Source organism: Lissotriton helveticus, chromosome 7 (assembly GCF_964261635.1).
Source record: "Lissotriton helveticus chromosome 7, aLisHel1.1, whole genome shotgun sequence".
Classification (NCBI taxonomy): domain Eukaryota; kingdom Metazoa; phylum Chordata; class Amphibia; order Caudata; family Salamandridae; genus Lissotriton; species Lissotriton helveticus.
Genome location: NC_136068.1, coordinates 534,839,200 through 534,860,602, shown reverse-complemented (window position 1 = coordinate 534,860,602; position 21,403 = coordinate 534,839,200).

Below are 21,403 nucleotides of genomic sequence, written 5' to 3'. Positions count from 1 at the left end.
CAAAATCACACCATCCACACGTCTCGGTCTACAGCCATCCTCCTTCCATTTCTCTCTTTCTTGCCAAGGAGCCGACTCCTGCCACTCTCTCACCTCATCCCATGTAGGCACTTCCTCAAACACCTGAAGCTGGCAGCTGGTTCCTGGCCCCCCTCGTTTTGGATTTACAATATACCGATCTTTGGCACACCATTGAGCCACTCGATCAGCATAATCGTTTCCCATTGATACTCTGTCCATGCTCCTTTGATGAGCAGTACATTTTACCACTGCCAGTTCTTTGGGCAACTGGATGGCCTCTAAAAGGTCATGAACAACTTTTGCATTCCGAATGGGAGTACCTGAGGAAGTCATGAATTCCCTCTGCAGCCATAATTGGCCAAAGTCATGCACAACGCCATAACAGTACTGACTGTCAGTATACACTGTTATGCGTAAGTCCTTCCCAATTTTGCAAGCCATTATCATGGCTATCAATTCGGCTACTTGTGCAGACTTGATGTTATATAGGTAACCTGCTTGTTCAATTTTTGTGAAAGACACTACTGCATAAGCAGCACTCAAGCCTCCTAATTCATGTCTTAGGCAGGAACCATCCACAAATAGTTCTTTATCATGCTCAGGCAATGGTACTTCTTTTATGTCTGGGCGTGGCTTGGTACTGAACTCTGTCAGATCAATACAATCATGTTCATCTTCATCCCCTCCTTCCATTTCCAAAGGGTCGGGGAGTAAGGTGGCAGGGTTCAGAATACCGCACCTAACAATGCTCACATTTGCGGCACCCACAAGAATCCTCTCGTATTTAGTCAGCCGACTAGGGGTGAGATACTGTGTTTTAGTTCTGGTCAATAGAATTACCACTCCATGTGAAACATACACGGTCACAGGATGTCCCATGACAATGGACTCACTCTGCTCCAAACTTGCACAGGTAGCAGCTACTGCTTTCAGACAGCCTGGTAACCCAGCAGCTACTGGGTCCAGTGTGGCAGAGAAATAGGCCACAGGCCTCCTGGTCGTGCCATGTTCTTGAGTCAGGACAGACAATGCGCAATTATCGCGAGTGTCACAGAAAAGGGCAAACTCTTTGGAATAATCTGGCATTCCCAACGCAGGGGCTGTACACAGACAGTTTTTCAGTCTTGTGAAAGCCATTAGACTTTCATCGTCCCACTGTACAACATCTGGCATTCCTCTCGTGGTCATTTTTATCAAGGGCCTGGCTAAGGCTGCAAATCCCAGAATCCACTGCCTGCAGTACCCTAATACACCCAGGAACATTCTGACTTCTTTTTGAGTACGGGGCAACTGCATCTTTTGAATTATTCTCACTCTTTCTGATGTGACTTTTCTGACACCCTTTTCTATTTGGTGTCCCAGATATTTTACAGATTTCGCACAGAACTGTAGTTTGTCAGGGGCTACTTTATGCCCTTTCTCACACAGATGATTTAGGAGGGCAATGGTGTCAACTACACAGTCCCGGTGACTTTTAGACGCCAATAGAAGGTCGTCTATATACTGCACTAACACAGAGTTCCCAGGTAAGATCAAAGTCTCTAGACATTTTTTCAAGATCTGATTAAAGATAGAGGGACTCTCTGTATACCCTTGAGGGACCCTGTTCCAACAATACACGTGACCCTCGAAAGCAAATGAGAAAAGAAATTTGCTGTCGGGGTGCAGGGGTATCGAAAAGAATGCATGACACAAATCAATCACAGTGAACCACTCAGCATCCCAAGGAATCTGGTACAGAATTACTGCAGGGTTCGGGACAATAGGGCAGCAAGGAACTACAATTTTGTTAACCTTTCTCAGGTCCTGCACTACCCTATACTTGCCACTAGGCTTTTTGATGCCCATAATCGGTGAGTTGCATGGGCTGCTCATCACTTCCTGTATGATGTTTCCTTCCAATAATTTTTGTATTTCCAGAGTGACACCTGCTTTCACTTCAGCATTCATTCGGTAGGGCCTAGTGTTAGGATATACTGCATTGTCCTTGATGGCTATTTGTATGGGGTCCACATCTTTCATCAACCCCACATCCTTTCCAGTGAAATCCCACACCTCTGGCTTTACGGCTTCCTGTAGTTCTTGGGGCAAGTCCTGCAGGGTCAATCTTTTAATTTCTGAGTCAGGTCTAAGCAACAATAATTTATAAATGCCGTCTTCATCTGGGGTCTGTATTTCAACACCTTTTGGTGTGCAAAAGATGGTACAGTTCATTTTGCACAGCAAATCACGTCCCAGTAAATTTACTGGACTGGTGTCACAGACGACAAATCTATGCATCTGTTTAAAATTTCCAATTGAAATCTCCATTGGTTCGGTAACAGGAGTACTAATCAATTGATTAGATACACCTACTACTTGGATATTTTCTCCCGAGAGGGGTAGGTTTGGAACGTCCACTGTTCTTACAGTAGAACGGGTAGCGCCAGTGTCCAACAGAAAGGTGACATCATTTCCGTCAACCTTTCCTTCAATATATGGTCCAGACTGGTCTACCGGCAAGGAAGCGCCAAGTACGCACTCCTCGTCCTCCCCTCTCAGGCCCCGTCAGTCCTGATCATTACAAAGGAAGGTATCATTCAGCAGATACTGCGAAGTTGCTGTATTTCTGTTCTCCCCGCTTTCCCAAACCTCTATCTCTTCATTTTCTGCCTGTCTTCCCCTGTATACCTGCTTGGGTGCTCGAGGCACCTGAACTGTTTTTACCTGGGGTTGAGTCTTTCTTGGTCTTTCTTTCTGCGTCTGTGGAATTAAATCAGGAGTTTTCTCATTAACATCGACTAATTGGGGACACTCGTTTCGCCAGTGTCCAATTTCGCCGCACTGATGGCAGGGAAATTTTTTCATAGCCTCTTCCCTGCTAAATTTGGGCCGGGGCTTTCCTCCACCCCCTCCCCCAGGACTTTTGTTCTCAGCATTTTTAACCATGTTACTCAATTGTTTTTCCTGTTGTTCTGCGAGCTTCACCTGAGCCCACATAACCTTCTCCTTAAGGGCCTTTTTCTTTTCTGCCATCTCGTCCTCGCAGTACTTAGCGTACCGCAGGACCTCATCCATTTTCTTAGTATGCCAACAAATTTTATTGTCTTTTATCCACTGACAAATTTCAGGTCTTAAACCATTTACAAACCTGTAAATGAAGTGCGTCATATCCTTCAGGTCGATGTTGTCAATACCACTGTATGTTTTAAATACCTGCAATAACCTCTCATAGAAAGAGTGCACTGTCTCGTCCCTTTCCTGTGTTGTTCTATCTATTTTTGTCCAATCAGTTTCCTTAGCGGGCACCTTTTCTTTCAAGTGCTGAATTACCTGCTCATATTTTCGCATGACTTCCTTTGATGGCTCCCCTGTTTCCTTGTTTCTGGGATACTCTTCACTGGGCCAATCTATGTTTATTTTACACTGGGTCCATAAATCTACTGGAACCACAATGTCGAAAAACCCATCCAGGTCTTTCCACAGACATTTTTGTACCTTCACGAACCTCTCCACCTGCCTGTACCAGTCAACTGGTTTCTCTCGTAATTTTGGAAAATCGTTCGTGAAGGACACAATATCCTGCCTAGACCAAGGAACATGCACATATTTCCCTCCTGGAACTTCGCGCATGGGGCATAACTGCTCAGGTTTTTCTACCTCTCTTAAAGCAAACTCGGGAGTCACTTGTCGGGAGCGAACCTCTTCCCTCTTTTTCGCCCATCTGCTTCTCCATCTTTCCACATCTCCCCATTTCTGCAGTACTCCCATTAATTCTTTAATCTGCAACTTCTTCCCTGCCACATTCAGGTGTTCTATATCTTTGTCTGAGAAGTCTGCTCTGTACGGCTTCTGTAAGGGCTTGGATTTTGAGATATCTACCCCCATACTAACTGCTGTTTCGGTCAGTTTTTCGTGGAGCACTCTGGTGTTCCTTGTAAAGCTTTTACATATGAACGACAATTCTTCCTCAGAGTAGGTATTCAATCGATCCAACCCCACATTTCCTGCCATTAATTCTTCTATTTCAACCCTCAGCTTGTAGAGGTCTAAAGGCTTTGTTTGCGGAGTCTGCTTCTCTAATTCACGACTCCAACTCTCAATTTCATCCGGAGTTACCAGAGAGACATTCCTAGTACCGGTTGCTGTCTCTAATTTAATTTCTTTTGTATTAAAAGGGTTATACTTCTGCTGTGTTCCCTTTCCAGTCTGTTTGTTTGGCAATTCCAAAAACGCAACTTCAGACTCGCATTCACTGGACTGATCATCTATGATGATTGGTTCCTGTCTCGGGGTTGCCATGACTGGGGTCATAACTGGAGTAATCGGATTTCCCTGACCATTTCCGTATAACGGGACCACCGGTCCAATAGTTACTGGAATAGTCAATGCCTCAGGACTGGTATTTATCTGAGAAATTTTCTGAATTATTTCTGTTCTTTGTCTAGCTAGAGCCTCTTGCTCCTTTTCCACTAGTACCCTTCTTAGAGTTGTGTCATGTAATATCTGGGGGTTCAATGGAGGAGTAAAACTCGGGGCAGTAGGATGCGTTTCACTTGGTCCTCCCCCATAATTTGGTTTCGGGAATAAAGTTCCAGTATTAAAGGACCTGCGCTCTTCCCCATATGGAGGTTGAACAAAAGGCAGTCCCGAATTCGAGGGTTTCTCTTCGCTTTCATACAAGGGTCTGGGAAAAAAAGTTTTCGTACGTGGATATTTTTCTTCCTGACTTGCGGGCACTTTGGGATATATATCCCTTGTTTCCGCCAGTTCGGGTTTCTCAGGATAGGGTAATACTTGACCACCCCCTCCCAGTCCCAGGGACCTGTCTTCTTCCTTTAGGAAGTGGCGTCGGGGAACATCTCCTACACTGGAAGGTCGGGTTCCCTCATTGTAAGGTGGCGGACTTCTGGTACAGATGTCATCTATTAGTTCATCATCTGAATCCCCCAGGGCCCCCCAATGCTTACATTTTTCAGTACTTTTCTCACCGGTTCCAATGTTATGACATGCCGGCATCATGGGAAACAGACCCTCAACAATCATGCTCTGTCTCCACTGTTTCATCCTTTTATCCCTGGACTCCTGTTTCTGTCTAGGGTACCACTTGGTCAAACCCTTGTCCATTCGGGGTCTTTCTCTTTCAAAAGCCTCAATCTCCCATTCCTCTAATGCCTCATACTGCGTTAGTCTTGGTCTGGGATGCAGCTCATTCATTCGGGTTCTTAAATTAAATAAGATCCTACCATTGAAAGTACCATCTAACGGAAAAGCCAATACTCCGTCATCTTTTGTGTACTTCACCCAATTTTCCAACCACACACAGGTATTGTACCCTCGGTCAAACATCATGAATGAGGCGGGAGTATTGGGTGCTGGGACAAGAACACCTTCCCTAGATTTTATCGGTTTGTCTGTTTTAAAATAATTTTTCACCTTACTTACAAGGGACATTTTTCTCTTTGTTCCGTACATAATATCGTATCTATTAGCCTTCCACTGATCCCTTTCAAACCCTAGATGCCTTGGATCAGGTCGAGTCTCTGTAGTCCGCGAGTGCCACATACGACTTCTGCGCTAACTTTGTTTACAAACTACCTCCAATCAGAACGCGCTTCAGAAAATTCGTGCAACCAATGGGTGCGCGACACAAAATAAGCTCCGCCAATGGGTGCGCGGCCCCTTCGTGAGACAGTTCCCACGCTCCGGCGCTCACCCCTCCTTTACAATTTTAGCTCCGCTACCCGCCCGCTGCTTCTACCAATCCCAGCGCGGCACAGAGTGACGTCAGAGGCGCTTCGCGACTGACTCCCTCCTTTTACAAGGTAACGGAAACTTTCTTACTTTTAAAGTGCTCAGTGCTTGGTTATTTTACAACAAATACACATTCGCCACAGTGCTCAAGTGTCTAGACAGAGAAAGAATTCTATTACTGCAAGTAAACTACTTCCATTTACTTTTCACTCGCTACGGGCAGATCTCTTCCGCCTACCCTTCACTCTAGCATCGGTGAACCTGTTATTCCCCTAAACTCATCCACTTCTTTCCGGGATATATTCCGAGTTTAAGGTTTCTCAGCGGACCCCTCTGCTTTCACGCTAGCTCCGAGGAACCTGCTACTTTTCCGATGTGACCCTTACTAGGTTACGCCACTATGGGAATTTTGCCAATGAACCCCGTTACTGTCATTTATTCACACATGTATTCAGAAAACCCTAGTTAGTGCTTCCCGGTTATCCTAACCTGCACCTAACTTTCCTCGAACCTGTGACCTCAGGACAATGGATTCTATTCACCACTTGCCCTTTCAATTCCCCGGGGAGTTCGGACAACACTTAACTAAACGATTGACAATTGCATGGATTAGTACATATAACAATATAAGAACAAGAATAATAACAATACAGTAATTCATGAATTATTTTTACAAGATATTATTCGTGCGTATTCACAAGAGATTGATCAGATCTCTTAGAACAGCCGCTCTTATAGCAGCATTAATATAATAGCAGCTTCCGACTTAACTAGTCTAACTAATCCTGCCTAACCTTTAGCTAGTCCCTAACCATCCTCTAGCTACCAGAAAACTGATAGAGCGCGCGAGGCCACCCGGCCAATAGTTTTCGCCGTTTCCGGCTTCAGGGCCCATATACTTTCCAAAATCACCATATACATCGATCAGGTGACTTCACGAGCTCTACCAAGTTGGTGTGTGTGTGTTCCCTGCTACCAATTTTCGGTGCACCCGACTTACCATCCACCGATGCGGGTGCCTAATGACCACAATGAATCAGGGAGCTAGCTGTAAAGGAAAGGCAGCAAAATACAAACCCAACCAATAACATTCAAATACTGTTTAAATGACCACGGACAACTGGAAGTTTTAAAATGTTTATCTAAAATTCAATAATTTCTTGTATGAGGTACAGAAAAATAAGGCAATCAATAACCAAGATGACGTAAATCACATAAGCATGAAGAAATAATGACAGAGTAATCATCAAGGTACTAAATAAAATGTAACGAGAAAATACTATGTAAGTCAGTATTATCTAGACAGGGATAGACTAAGTGTGAGTGACTATAGGAGAGTTTATAATGAATAACACGCTTCACTTAAGGTGAAGGGGCCTTTGAACAATCTAGGCAACGAAGTTCTAGACCATATCAGGAAATGACACACTGCTATGCAAAATATAATTTCTAACAAATGAGAAGACATAGGAATAAACTTATGGAAAAATATAAATGACTTTCAATAGTTGCGGAAAGGCATGGAAAATATAACATATGCAATGTTGAACTTTATTAAAGCAAAAGTTAGAAATTCAGAAGGTGCAAGAATTTCAAGAGGTTCAGAGCAATATTTACCTAGAAAGGTGTGGAAACCAAACCCTGGCCACGGGTCAGTTAAGGACAGGAAACCCTCAAGGAAGGATACCCCTCAAAGGACAGCAGGTGCAGAATGGACACCCAGGATAGGACAGGATACCCTCGGAATAGGAATCAGGACAGGACCCTCAGGACAGGACAGCAAACCCTCAGGACAGGACCCTCTTCAGGATAGGATCGGAACCCACAGTTCGGAAGCAACGCCTGCGCTCCACCCGCTCTGCAGCTATCGATCAAGACCCCGATTGGGTCAGCGAACTCCCAGCTAAGTGCCTTGCCAGCACTTTAAGGTTCAGTAGAACCTTAGTCTATGGTCAAATTCGGACAGAGTGCTCCGCAGCGCTCTGTATCTTCAGTCACCTATTGAGTGCGTTGGGTCAGTGACAGGTCAGCTAAACCAGACAAGTCGGACGGTTCACTAGGTGAACCCAGGGTAGATATACAGTTTGGGGACAGTGTACCACCCCCCAATGTTGCAAAGTGTCAGAATCCCTCAATTTTGATTGGTCCTAAGGTAGGGTTTGGGTAACACACCAATCACAATACGCGAATTGAAGCCTTCATTAACATATTTGGGTACCGCCTAGCAGATTTGGGGTTCCCATGAGCTAACAGTAGCGCAATATTACAATGTATCACATAAGGAGCCACATTCGCTGTTCTCGCAGGGCAGAGGTGACTTTCTCAGGAGCATCTCGCCCATCACTGCCAGCTGGCTATGTTCCATCAGCCAAGGTCCCTCGTGCTGCCGAATGTCGCACAGGCGCAGAAGGGACCTCCAATATGGCTCTCCTCTCACTCAGACCCCCATTTCCCGCGGTACATGAAAAGTAAGCGAAAACAAATTAATACATAATAATGTCATTAGGAAAACACATCACAGGGTTTGTACTTTTAACTCATCATCAAGAAATAAACTTATGCATTTAAATGTTAGCTACATTGAGACGGACACAAGAGCAGTGGCACGAGCAGTACCACATGATAAGCACAGCTATGAATTACGCATGCGCATAACTTTCCCTCCACTTCTGCAGACGCGTCAGGACACGTGAGTGTGGCTGACGCATGCGCAGTAACTAAAATACAAGCGACGGCCATTTTAAAAGGACACGGATTAATTCATTAGAAATACACATAGGCAAGCTTCGGGAACTTTACTTAAACTAAATATAAACGTTAGTAAAACATACACGGGTTACCTTATTACACATAAATGAGGTTCTTGATTTCGGCAAGCCGCAAAATATGCAAAGCTTTGCTTCATCAACGGCATATTCTTTTATCTTTCTATAGATGATTACAATCTGTGGTAAAGAAAAAATAACATATTATAGACCACTACAAACATACTACATAGCAATTACAATAACTGAATGATATAAACACTAGTTTACAACATAAGTTACTTTATACCACAGCAATTGTGTCACAGTAACAGTGCAGTGTAGTTTCATTATTAATCTTTCTCTCTGCCTGCACCATGTCACTCTGTGCCTGTGTCTTATGTCACTCTGTGCCTGTGTCTCATCTCACTCTGTGCCTGTGTCTCATCTCACTCTGCGCCTGTGTTTTATCTCAGTCTGTGATACAAAAGGGGATGATGGACGGAGCGTTTGAGCAAATCAAACACTCACCCCCAGTCAACTGATCTGGGTTTAATCCTTCACCATTCTTTAGCTCACTCGGCCACCCCAGTTCAGACATGGCTATATGCAAATCAGTCTGACCCTGTGCCTCATGGGAACAGTCCAGCCCGAACTGCCAAGCCATGTCTTCCCTGGACCAGAAACAAGCATCCTGGGACCGGTTTCGGATTCATAATCCTCATCAGCCAGGCTATCTTGAATCCAGTGGCCAAGTGAGCAAGGGACTCACGTCTGAGTATACCCTGCCACACTTAGGGCGAACAAAGTGATACAAAAGGGGATGATGGACGGAGCGTTTGAGCAAATCAAACACTCACCCCCAGTCAACTGATCTGGGTTTAATCCATCACCATTTCGTATCGTTATCTCAGTCTGTGCCTGCCCCATCTCTCTCTTTATGTGTGTCATTTCTCTCTTTGCGTGTCTCATCTCACTCTATGCCTGTACCTCATCTCACTCTGTGCCTGTGTCTCATCTCACTCTGAGCCTGTGTCTCACCTAACTCTGTGCCTGTGTATCATCTCAATCTGTGCCTGCCCCATCTCTCTCTCTCTTTGTGTGTGTCATTTGTCTGTTTGCGTCTGTCACATCTCTTTCTGGTAAATGTTTTATGTTAAAAAGCATAGCTTTAACATTTTTGACAAGGATCACACTGAGTGTCTGTATGAAATATGGAATTTTATTTTCACATTTGTCAATAATGTCACCTGTGTCTGCTTACAGTTTGCATTTCTAAGGTTAAAGAGTACTTTGTGCCTGTGTCTGACCTCACTCTGTGCCTGTGTGTCATTTCACTCTGTGCCTGCCCCATCTCTCTCTCTTTCTGTGTGTCATTTATCTGTTTGTGTGTGTCTCATCTCACTCTGGTAAATGTTTCATGGTAAAAAGCATTGCTTTAACATTTTTGACATGGATCACACTGACTGTATGAAATAAGGAATTATATTTTCAAATTTTTCAATAATGTCACCTGTGTCTGCTCACAGTTTGCAACTCTAAGCTAAAAGGGTACCCTGTGCCTGTGTATCACCTCACTCTGTTCCTGTGTGTCATCTCACTCTGTGCCTGCCCCATCTCTCTCTCTTTTTTTATGTGTCATTTGTCTGTTTGTGTGTGTCTCATCTCACTCTGGTAAATGTTGAATGCTAAAAAGTATGGCTTTAACATTTTTGACAAGGATCACACTGAGTGTCTGTATGAAATAAGGAATTATATTTTCACATTTTTCAATAATGTCACCTGTGTCTGCTCACAGTTTCCATCTCTCTAACTCTCATCAAATTATTCACCCAGATCCATTTAAAATCAAGCTTGACTCACAGTGTGATCTTAGGCACATGACCAGGATGTTACTTGTAATCTACCATGTCTGTCTCTGCATGCAATATGTGTGTCTCTGCTCATACTATTTCACTGTGTCTACTGGCAAAAAACAGACCACATATATATAAGCAAGACATAACATTCCTTTTTCATTTCAAAGGCACACCCTGGATCTTGATTGCACAGCTTAGAGCCTATTTGTGAAGTAAGAGGCCTAACAGACATGCTGCCTAAGATTCCCTACTAGTACATATGCTAAAGGCTAACTGACTTTAAAAATACATGTATTTCCATATTTTTAAACACATCAACTAAGCAAATTATTCAGCCAGATCCATTTAAAATCAAGCTTGACTCACAGTGTGATCTTAGGCACATGACCAAGGTGTTACATGTAATCTACCATGTCTGTCTCTGCATGCAATATGTGTGTCTCTGCTCATACTATTTCACTGTGTCTACTGGCAAAACACAGACCACATATATATAAGCAAGACATAACATTCCTTTTTCTTTTTAAAGGCACACCCTGGATCTTGATTGCACAGCTTAGAGCCGATTTGTGAAGTAAGAGGCCTAACAGACATGCTGCCTAAGATTCCCTACTAGTACATATGCTAAAGCCTAACTGACTTTAAAAATACATGTATTTCCATACTTTAAACAAATCAACTAAGCAAATTATTCACCCAGATCCATTTAAAATCAAGCTTGACTCACAGTGTGATCTTAGGCACATGAGACACAGGTCATGACACACACAGAAAGAGAGAAATGACACACAGTAAAAGAGAGATTATGCACGTGCAAAGTGACATAAGACACAGGCACAGAGTACCCTTTAAGCTAAGAGCGGCAAACTGTCAGCAGACACAGGTGACATTATTAAAAAATTTGAAAATATAGTTCCTTATTTCACACAAACACTCAGTGTAATCCTTGACCAAAATCTAAAAGCCAGACATTTTACCAGAAAACATTTTCCATAGTAAATCGTTTTTAACACAGAGCACAGCCCATTTAAATGACCACAACAAAACAAGGCAGAAACCTAACTCATTTCCAAAATACATTTCCAATATGCACCATTCAATTTTTAAACAGCATTACAAAAAACCATGACATGCAATGCAAGAATAAAGAAGCACAATATGCTTCTTAATCTTCCCCATACTGCATACAGCAGTCTATCTTTATTAAAAGAATCATTACTCACCTTTAAAAATGCTTTGGAAGATATAGAACAGTGTCAGTCACACACACCAGATTTTCTTGAGCAGAATCTCTGAAATGCTCCTGAAACACTGCAACCACAAATGGCCCTGATTCCCTGTAATTCTTAAGACATATCCTTGAACTAAACCAATTAAATTCTTCCCACACTATTTCTAAACCAAACTAACATTTTACTTGGTTCTACATTTCAACACTTTGAAACTCACATAATATTCACCCATCCCCCAGTGCTCATTCACCCTGTTACCTGTTGGATTCCGCCCACTCAGCCCATGCACTGCAGGAACGAAGTATGTACCAATCCACTTCCCCAGCCCATATGCCACACACAGACTGATAACTGTGAGTGTGCCGATGGACCTGAAAAGAGGGTGGTAATTGAGGAGACACCAAGTCTTCCACCCTCTGATAGAATAAAGGGGTGCTGCTCCCTCCTCCACGCTTCTGCACCTACGTATACAGTAAAAAGAAACAGAAACACTCTTCACCATAAATATATACAATAGTGAAAAACATCCCAAATACCCCAAGATCTGTGACCATGTCCTGTCACCGCAATCACACAAGAACTCACCAGTGGAGGGTGCAGGTTTAGCCTCGTGGAGACACCGGGCAGCAAAATGAAAAGAAACCCAAGATAGTTCTCTTGGACTCAAAAGAAGACCTCTAACGATGTTTGGTGTCCCTCATTGTAATTATGATTTTCAGGGGAAAAAAGGAAATGCCCAATAATGACATGAGCCCTAAAAATCCCCTGTGATATCAATAAACAACTGACGGTTTCAGGGAAGGGGAGAAAAACAATTCACCGGCTTACGTTAATCTGGCACTCGCTGAATGACCCGAAAAAGCGTCACTTCCGCATAACGATGGAGAGCGGTTATGCTATCAGGAGCGCTAGTAACGAAGCAACAAGCCCCGCAAATGAGACAGCGTCTCCTACCAACTGTACCACCGAACGAAGACTAACAGGGGAGGTCAAATAGGAGCCCCTATCGTCCCCCGTAGTCTCCAACACGTGTGCCAGCTAACCGCCGAAAACAAGGAACTCGGGCAGGGAATCCTGTCTATCTAACTAAGTAGAAGAAAAAATAGACGAATAGAAGAAAAAATAGACGAACAAAAAGGGAAAAGGGGAAGCCCCAGGGTACACAAACAAAAAACTCCTAGGGGGATATCTAATCCTCACGAGCCCGTAAGGACTACAGGATAGTACTCAGGAGTACTCTGAGACAGCAACCATAAACCAGGAACCCACACAAGAGCAATAACTAGCAGGGAAACAAAGGTAGGACAGACCTTTATCCCTTTCCTGGTTGATCATGTGATGGCAGGCAGTCCATGGTCACTAAAAAAGGACTAACCCCACTCCGACATTCTAACAGTATCCCCCCCCAATGACCCTCCCCACCGGGCGAGGTTTCAGGGGATGCTGTCTATGAAACAATCTGACCAAACGTGGTGCATGCACCCCCCCTGCAGGCTCCCAGGTCCTATCCTCCGGGGCATATCCCTTCCAGTCAACCAGATAATATAGGTGACCCCTCCTACGCCTGGAATCGAGGATAGCCTGGACCTCAAACTCAACCTCTCCATCAACAACCAGGGGTGGGGGCGGGGGCAACACCTGTGTCGAAGGTACATAAGGCTTCAGAAGAGACGTATGGAACACAGGATGAATCTTATAATCCTGTGGCAACTGAAGCTTCATGGCCACCGGATTGATAACCTGTATCACTGGAAAGGGACCTACAAACCTAGGCTGCAATTTACGAGATCTCTGCATCCTCAAATTCCGGGAGGCCAACCAAACCAAATCACCCACCTTATACAATGGGGCGGGGGCCCAATGTCTATCTGCCTGCAACTTCATCTCAATCTTGGTTTCCAGCAACCTCTCTCGGGCCGAACCCCAGATCTCACCCAACTTCTTACATACTTCATCTATGGCTGGCACATGCCCAGTGGGTTGAATAGCTACGGCCCTAGGATGGTACCCAAGTGAGCAATAAAAAGGTGTCATACCCAATGCGGAGTGCAGACTGTTATTATAAGCAAGCTCCGCAATGGCAAGAGCAGTCAGCCAATCGCATGACAAGGACGAAACAAGACACCTCAAATATTGCTCCATGGTCTGATTGGTGAGCTCGGTCTGACCGTCCGACTGTGGATGATATGCTGAGGACAACCGTATTTCGGTCTTAAGCACCAAACAAAAATGATAACTCCCACCTAACCCAGCACACAGTTGAAAAGTTCATCATACTATGTTGCAAAAGAATCCAGCAAGGGTGTTTGACCTCTCAATGTAGTAGCTTATCCTGTGCAATGCTTCTTTCAATGACTTTTTCTCAACCATTAAAATTACTTATTTCAAAAAACAAAAGCATGCACCCTAATTTTCAGTGGTGAATTTTAAGAAACCACCAATCATTTCTTGTTTATCAAGTGCACTGAATCTCAACCAATGTTTTTTCATAATTCATACTTTCAAACTGCCATTTCATTTCCACAACTCATCTGAATACAAGCACATCTACCTTCAAGATGCCAAAAGTCTGGTTTGTGGGTCATAGCTTTGTCTACTGGAGTGAAACATTTGCAAGTAACAGAGGCATTTCCAACCATGATTTACCAAATGTGGACATTATATGGATTGGACAGAGAGGATTGAGAAGTCACCAATTGATACCATTGGTAAAATCCTTTTTGCATCTCCCTCACCCTGACCTCATAATTGTGCACTGTGGTGGCAATGACCTAGGCACTTTGACTGGGGTAGGTCTGGAAATGCTTTTAAAGGACATCTTTGGGCAATTGATGTCACTTTTTCCAAAAACTGCCTTGGTATTTTCTAATATATGCCAAAGACAAAAATGGAACTGGTCCAGCCAATTTTGTCCACAGATAGAGAAAGCAAAGACTTTGGTATGGGTTCCATATACCACAACAACTTGCGTTACAACATGCAAGGCATCTATAGGAGAAATGGTGTACATTTTACAGATGAGGGGAATAGAGTCTTCCTCTTGAATTTGAGACTCTGCATCAGTACCTACTTGTAGGTACAAAAAACACCCACATAACACAACAGCTCTTTTCAGAGCTACCCTACCTCTAAGCACTCTAAATTCTTATTTTGCTCAAATTTTTTACTCTGTTTTTCCCCGTGGTGCGCTCAGGGTACGCGTACCGGGAAGCGTACATGGGAACGCACCCAGCGCTTACCCTGTGAAATTTAAAAAAAAAATAGTTTTTTTGCCCTTCAGGGTCCTTCTAGGCCCCCCTCAGAAAACCTAGGGGGTCAGGGGGGTCTACCCTGCCCCCTTTTAATCATTTCCCCCTTTTTATTTTCACCTCTTGTGTCTCGATTGTACCGAGACACAAGATGGCAGACTCTCCGGACTGTTTAGAATGTTGACAGACACCCGAGAGCCAATCAGCTTTCCGCTCGCGCACTCCCATGACGCGCGGGCTGCGCTCCCTGGTACGCGTACCGGTAAGTGCTGGAAGCCCGCATATAGATATATATATTTTTTTTAAGTTAATTTTGGTAAAAACCACTGGAGCAATTTTCACCAAATATACAAAATGCACGTCTGCGTACCAGTCCCTACAATTTTGCAAAGTTTGGTGACATTCCGTTCAGCGGTTCGGGCTGTAGCCTTGTCAATTCGTCCTATGGAAATTAACATGGGGAAAACATGTTTTGGGACTCCCCTTTTTTCTCGACCCCCGCTTCACGAATCCCCCCGAAACTTTCAGGGAAGGAGCGCAGCAGAGCCGGTCTAAATTTTGGAACATTACACGAAATTCCTCCACCGGCGCCGAAGTTATTCCCAATAGAATGTTGCGGATTTCCTATGGTAGCTAGGTCCTAACTATAACTACCTACTGGAGACCGCCAGTAGGTAATATATATATGTGAACAAGGCTCTTGGAGCCGAAACGTCATTGACTTACCTGCACTGAAATAAAATAGAAAAGGAAACTTCATTGGACCGTGTCCGAGAGCTTTTTTGCCCTGGCTGGTGTTATCCCGGAGCGAGGCGAGGCGACGGAGTACAAAATATATATATATATATATATATATATATATATATATATATATATATATATATATATATATATATATATATATATATATATATATATATATATATATATATATATATATATATATATATATATATATATATATATATATATATATATATGCATTTCAATGGCCCAAGAGCTTTCAAGGAAGCACACGACAGCAAGTGCAAACCAAAGGTTTATTTCAACAAGGAACCAGCATCTGCATTGCAAAGAGTTGATAGCGCCTTAGGCTTTTCAAGGCTCCTGCCTTTTCTTCAGAGGTGACTTACAGACTGTGAGTGTTGCCAGAGTAGATTTTATGCCCAGCTGCATATTGTTAGTCAATTACATTGCTCAGTGCGTTTTTAATGCATGCTGGAACAAGTAGTCCAGTACAATCCCAATCAATCCCTTTAGTAGGTTTCTGTTTGAACATTCACGTTTTTAAAAGTCAATTATTTTCCTTTGTAGGACACAGAGTGCAGGGCTGACTAAATTACCTCACTTGCTGTGCTGAATCCGGCATGGACACAGTTCCCACCAGCAGCCTCTATCTTTCGTGATGGTGCATTCCTTCACGACAGGGCTGCCGTGTTGATTTATGCATTTCAATGGCCCTTTGGTTTAAATATTTCACACGGCAGCCCTGCCGTGGAGGGCTGCACTGCCTCACAGATGAAAGGAGGGGCTGTGTGGCTTGGAACTATGCCAAACTGGCAAAAGCAGCACTACAAATGAGGCTCAATACAACTTTCTCTGCATTTCGGAGGCCCACTGGAGGGTTAAGAAATCAATTTTAATGCTTGGAAACTAACAGAACTCACTGGAGGGTAAGACTATGCCAATTACAAACTGCCCTATTTAACATCTATGTGACCCCACTTGCCAGGCTTATTAGATCATATGGGATGGAGATAGTATCCTATGCGGATGACACCCAGATCCATGTCTCTCTCTCCCAGTCAGGTGTCCCGACTGCCTCCAATTTTAGATCTTGTATGGAGGCAGTCGGACAATGGATGATTCATAATTCATTAAAACTGAATGGGGAGAAGACGGAGGTGATGGTGTTTGGAGGGAATGATGACGTGTGGTCATCTTGCTGGTGGCCAGACTCATTAGGAGTTTGCCCCTCCCCTACCTCCTCTGCAAAAAATCTGGGGGTCATGATTGATCCTGCCCTCAACTTAGACAAACAGGTCAGCAGAACTATCTCTACCTGTTGGGGCATCATCCACATTCCGAGGAGAATCAGGCATTATCTATCTCTGCAGGCAAGAAAACAGCTTGCAGTTGCCCTCATTGGTTCCCGGCTGGACTACTGCAATGCGCTGTAAATGGGACTGAATAAGAGTCTATTGCAGCGCTTGCAGGTAGTCCAGAACGCTGCTGCCAGGTTTGTGCTGGACCTCCCCAAGCGTGCCTCGGCCACAGCGGCCAGAAAATTGCTACACTGGCTCCCTGTTGAGGACCGTATCATTTTCAAGACCCTATGCATGACTTATAGGGCCCTTTCCAAAAACAGTTCCATTGGTGTAGGATCTATCCTGTCCCGCTATATGCCCTCCAGGGACTTGCGTTCCTCTAGTAGACTTCTCCTATCAGTCCCTCGAGTCAGAAGAGCTAAATGGGGTGGCAGGGCTTTCTCCACTTTGGCGCCCAAGGAGTGGAATGCACTTCCACTGGAACTAAGATCCCTACCTACTCTTCAGGCATTCAGAAGCGCTCTGAAGACGCATCTCTTTGTGCAGGCTTACCTGTAACGGTGTCTTGCCTATGTTAATGATATGTTTTGTTAGGCGCCTTGATGCCTTCGGGTTATTGTCTGCGCGTTATAAATTTTATTCAAATCAAATCAAATACCAACATGCATCACGAAAGTATACTTACTTGAGGAACCCATACTAATGGACTGTGTAATTATCAGCATACTAATGAAGATGTAATTGGCGCCTCTGTGATGTTTCTAATAATTGCCTATGAATAAGGGGAAAATGTCCTTGAAACACGTCAGGCAGGAAAATGTCGAACTGAAATACAGCTGCTTGTTTTCCTTTAAATAAAACCGGATGGTTACATTTGTAGTAAGTGCGTCCTTGCTATCTTTGAGCACCTTGGTATATATATATATATATTCACTGAAAAAACCATAGGTTATAGACCATATATAGTTAGGAATTAGCATTTACAAAAACTTGAAAATTCACTGAAAAAACCATAGGTTATAGACCATATATAGTTAGGAATTAGCATTTACTAAACCTTATTTTACTCACACAAAACCATTGAAATTCCATATATAGTTAGTTGCACTAACTATATATCGCGCACCCGCAATCCACTGCTGATCATGTCACATATTACATCATTCATGACATGGTCAGTGACATCACTGATGACATCTCACTTGATATCAATGATCACATCACTGATGATATCATTCATGTGATAATACAATGCATCTCCTCACACTCTAATATAACCTCCGTTACACCCAGTGTTAAATAGAGAGTATCATTTTTGAAACCATTGACACACCAATACTAGTTACTACATACGCACTCACTGATTCCTATGTCTACACACACATTCACTCATACAATCATTCATACATACAATCACTCATCTTTACAACACTATCATATGCACTCATACACCTATACAGACACTCACACTCTGCCACTCATCCATGGAGTTACTCACACACCTAGTCAGTCCTGAAAAGAATCAATCACACTTCCATTTTCTCATCTATACAGTTAAACACAGAACACCTTACATTTTTGAAACATATACTAACACATAGTTACTCTCTTATAGAATCACTGATACAAGTACACATTGATCTGCACAGAGTCACACACCTCCCAGCCAGCTATACACACACTCAGTCTCCCATACAAATACTTGTGCAACCAATCAATAACCCATATAGCTACTTATATAGCTACTGATCAACACGTGCAGCAGCTTGCACAACAACAGACATACTGATGCACACTTTTAGACAGTTTAGTCACTAACCTGTGCATTCAGTAAGACGCATTTAATCACTCACTCATACAGTCAATCACGCACCTACTAAAACCTTCATTCAGACACTTATACATCCACTCATTCTTCAATATGTAAAACATATTTAAACTTTACAGAAACACATAATCACTGGATGTTGTCATCAGTGATGTCATCAGTGATGTCACTGACCATGTCATGAATGATGTAATATGTGACATGATCAGCAGTGGATTGCGGGTGCGCGATATATAGTTAGTGCAACTAACTATATATGGAATTTCAATGGTTTTGTGTGAGTAAAATAAGGTTTAGTAAATGCTAATTCCTAACTATATATGGTCTATAACCTATGGTTTTTTCAGTGAATTTTCAAGTTTTTGTAAATGCTAATTCCTAACTATATATGGTCTATAACCTATGGTTTTTTCAGTGAATTTCATTGGTTTTTTAACAGCTAATATCTGTAGCTGTAAAATTTATTCTTCTTTAAATCCAAAAATATATTTTATATGTTTATGAATAATTATTTTTTTAAATATTTTTTTTTCTTCGTTCCCGCTTCGCGAATCGGGAACCTTACAGTAAAAAAATGTTCAGAAAAATAAAAAAAAAAGTTCTTTTCAGAACTACCTCCCCGTTATTAAAAAATTGGTACAATATTTGGAACTGTGCCAACCTCTATTTCTCTTAGTTCGCTTCCTAGTTCGCTCGCTGGTACGCGAACTGGAAGCGAACCAAAAACAGTAAGAATAAGGGAAGGAAACACACACTTATGTTAAAAGAAAGACAGCTATAGGGGAGTAAACTAGAGATACTATTACCCATAATCCACTACTGATGATGTCACATATTACATCATTCATGACATGCTCAGTGACATCATCAGCAGAGGATTGCGGGTTTTTTGGCAACATGCCTTATCGACGGTTTAATAACGCTGCCTTTTGCTTTATATAAGTTTTCAAATTGTATGAAATATATACCAATAGGTCTTTATGAACCTTTAGGTAGTGCTTTTGTTCATGAGGTCTGGTCGCTTCCATACACATACAGATGTTTCAAAGATGATCAAGAAGTTTATCTGAATGGAGAGGAATGCACTGAGACGCCAGATCATTCACTAATGTGTAGGCACATACAGTTACACGATTCATGCAACAAACAGCGACCAAATATGGCTTGCGTGATGCAAGGCACGCCAGTTCCTGCTATCATCCCCACGTTCAAGTTGTTGGAAAATGGTAGTTATTTGATGCTCAATAATGAAGATTGTTCTGAGTTAATTAAAAGTATTCCTTTTATCGTAACAGTAAGTGAACGGGTTATTTGCTGCAGAAATGTTCTATTTCCTCCCACACATGAACATAGGGAGTTTTCAATCTGGCCACAAATACCAACCTTGGGACACGTTTCAACGGCATGACAAGAATAAGAGCTCTTTTGTCTCAGAGAGAGGTGGCCTTGAGTTCGGCCCGTGAAACTTTCGTACTTCACATAGCGAACACCCGTACACAGGTTTGCCTTTCAATTTCAGCAACATGTTTCCGACTATCTTTAACGCATCCTCCACAAAATCCCTGGCACACTTTTTTAAAGTTGTTACCAGTGGTCTCGTGACTTCATTTGAGAAAATCTTTGGAGTCATCCCTGCTCCCTTTCATTCCATTTTCTCCACTCTGGTTCGTGGATTGCATTTTTACTTGCATTACCAGCGGACGCTCTTGTACTTTTTTACATTTTTAAATATGGATGTCCCTCCTATGCAACCTCCGACCCTGCAGCTGCTGACACTGTTCCGCAATCGCATGCTAGAATATTATGGCACAATGCCGTTGGCGATATTAAGCACGGCATATGGATTATCTTTTCGGTTCTCCTACTTCACCTGTGTCCAGCCTGTATTTCACTGCCTGACCTGTGATTTCGATTGGGCCATTGATTTGTGTCTCTGCGGACCGGTTTCTCCTGACGTCGACTTTAATCAGCTGATGACTCCTATCATTACTCACGAGTTGATTTGTCCTGGCGAAAGGATTATGGCTGTGGCATTGATGCATGGACTACTTGGTCCCTGGAATTTACTGGCGGCAGCACAGTCTTTCTTGGAACACAGCTTTCTTGAAAACCCACCGAGCTGTCCTCTGATGGTGATAGAGGATCCGGTGCTGGGAGAGCACGTATGTTCTTTTCCGCTTTTAAATTGGATGGCTGAACTGTTTTCGGATGAAGACGGTGACTTCCTGTTGGAGGCTGTTGCAGCTTATTTTGCATACACAGTTATGTCATAGACCTTTTTCATGTTTCATATGCTGAGTACTAGCATTTCATTGACAATTCATTGACTTAATTGTCAAGTTTTTATTATTTACCTTGCCTATTGGCTTAAGACTCGATAAAGTACTTGGCTGTTTTATTTTTCTTTAGCATTGAATTTTCCTAGTTTTTAATGCTTTACCTTGCGGACCGTCCACATATAAACTTGCAATCTGCTCTCATGAGATGGCACTTCTATTATCTTATTCAGTTCGTTTCCGGATCATGAGGAGGTGTCATCTAGGTCCTGGATATCTTTACACCGTGTTAAGTTAGCATGGGCTCATTACCGGTTTAAACGCCATTTTTCCTTTTTTGCAACTTCTGCACAAGACATTTAGTTGTTGCTTTAGCTTTCCACCTAGTAGTTCATCGTGGTTTACATGAGAATA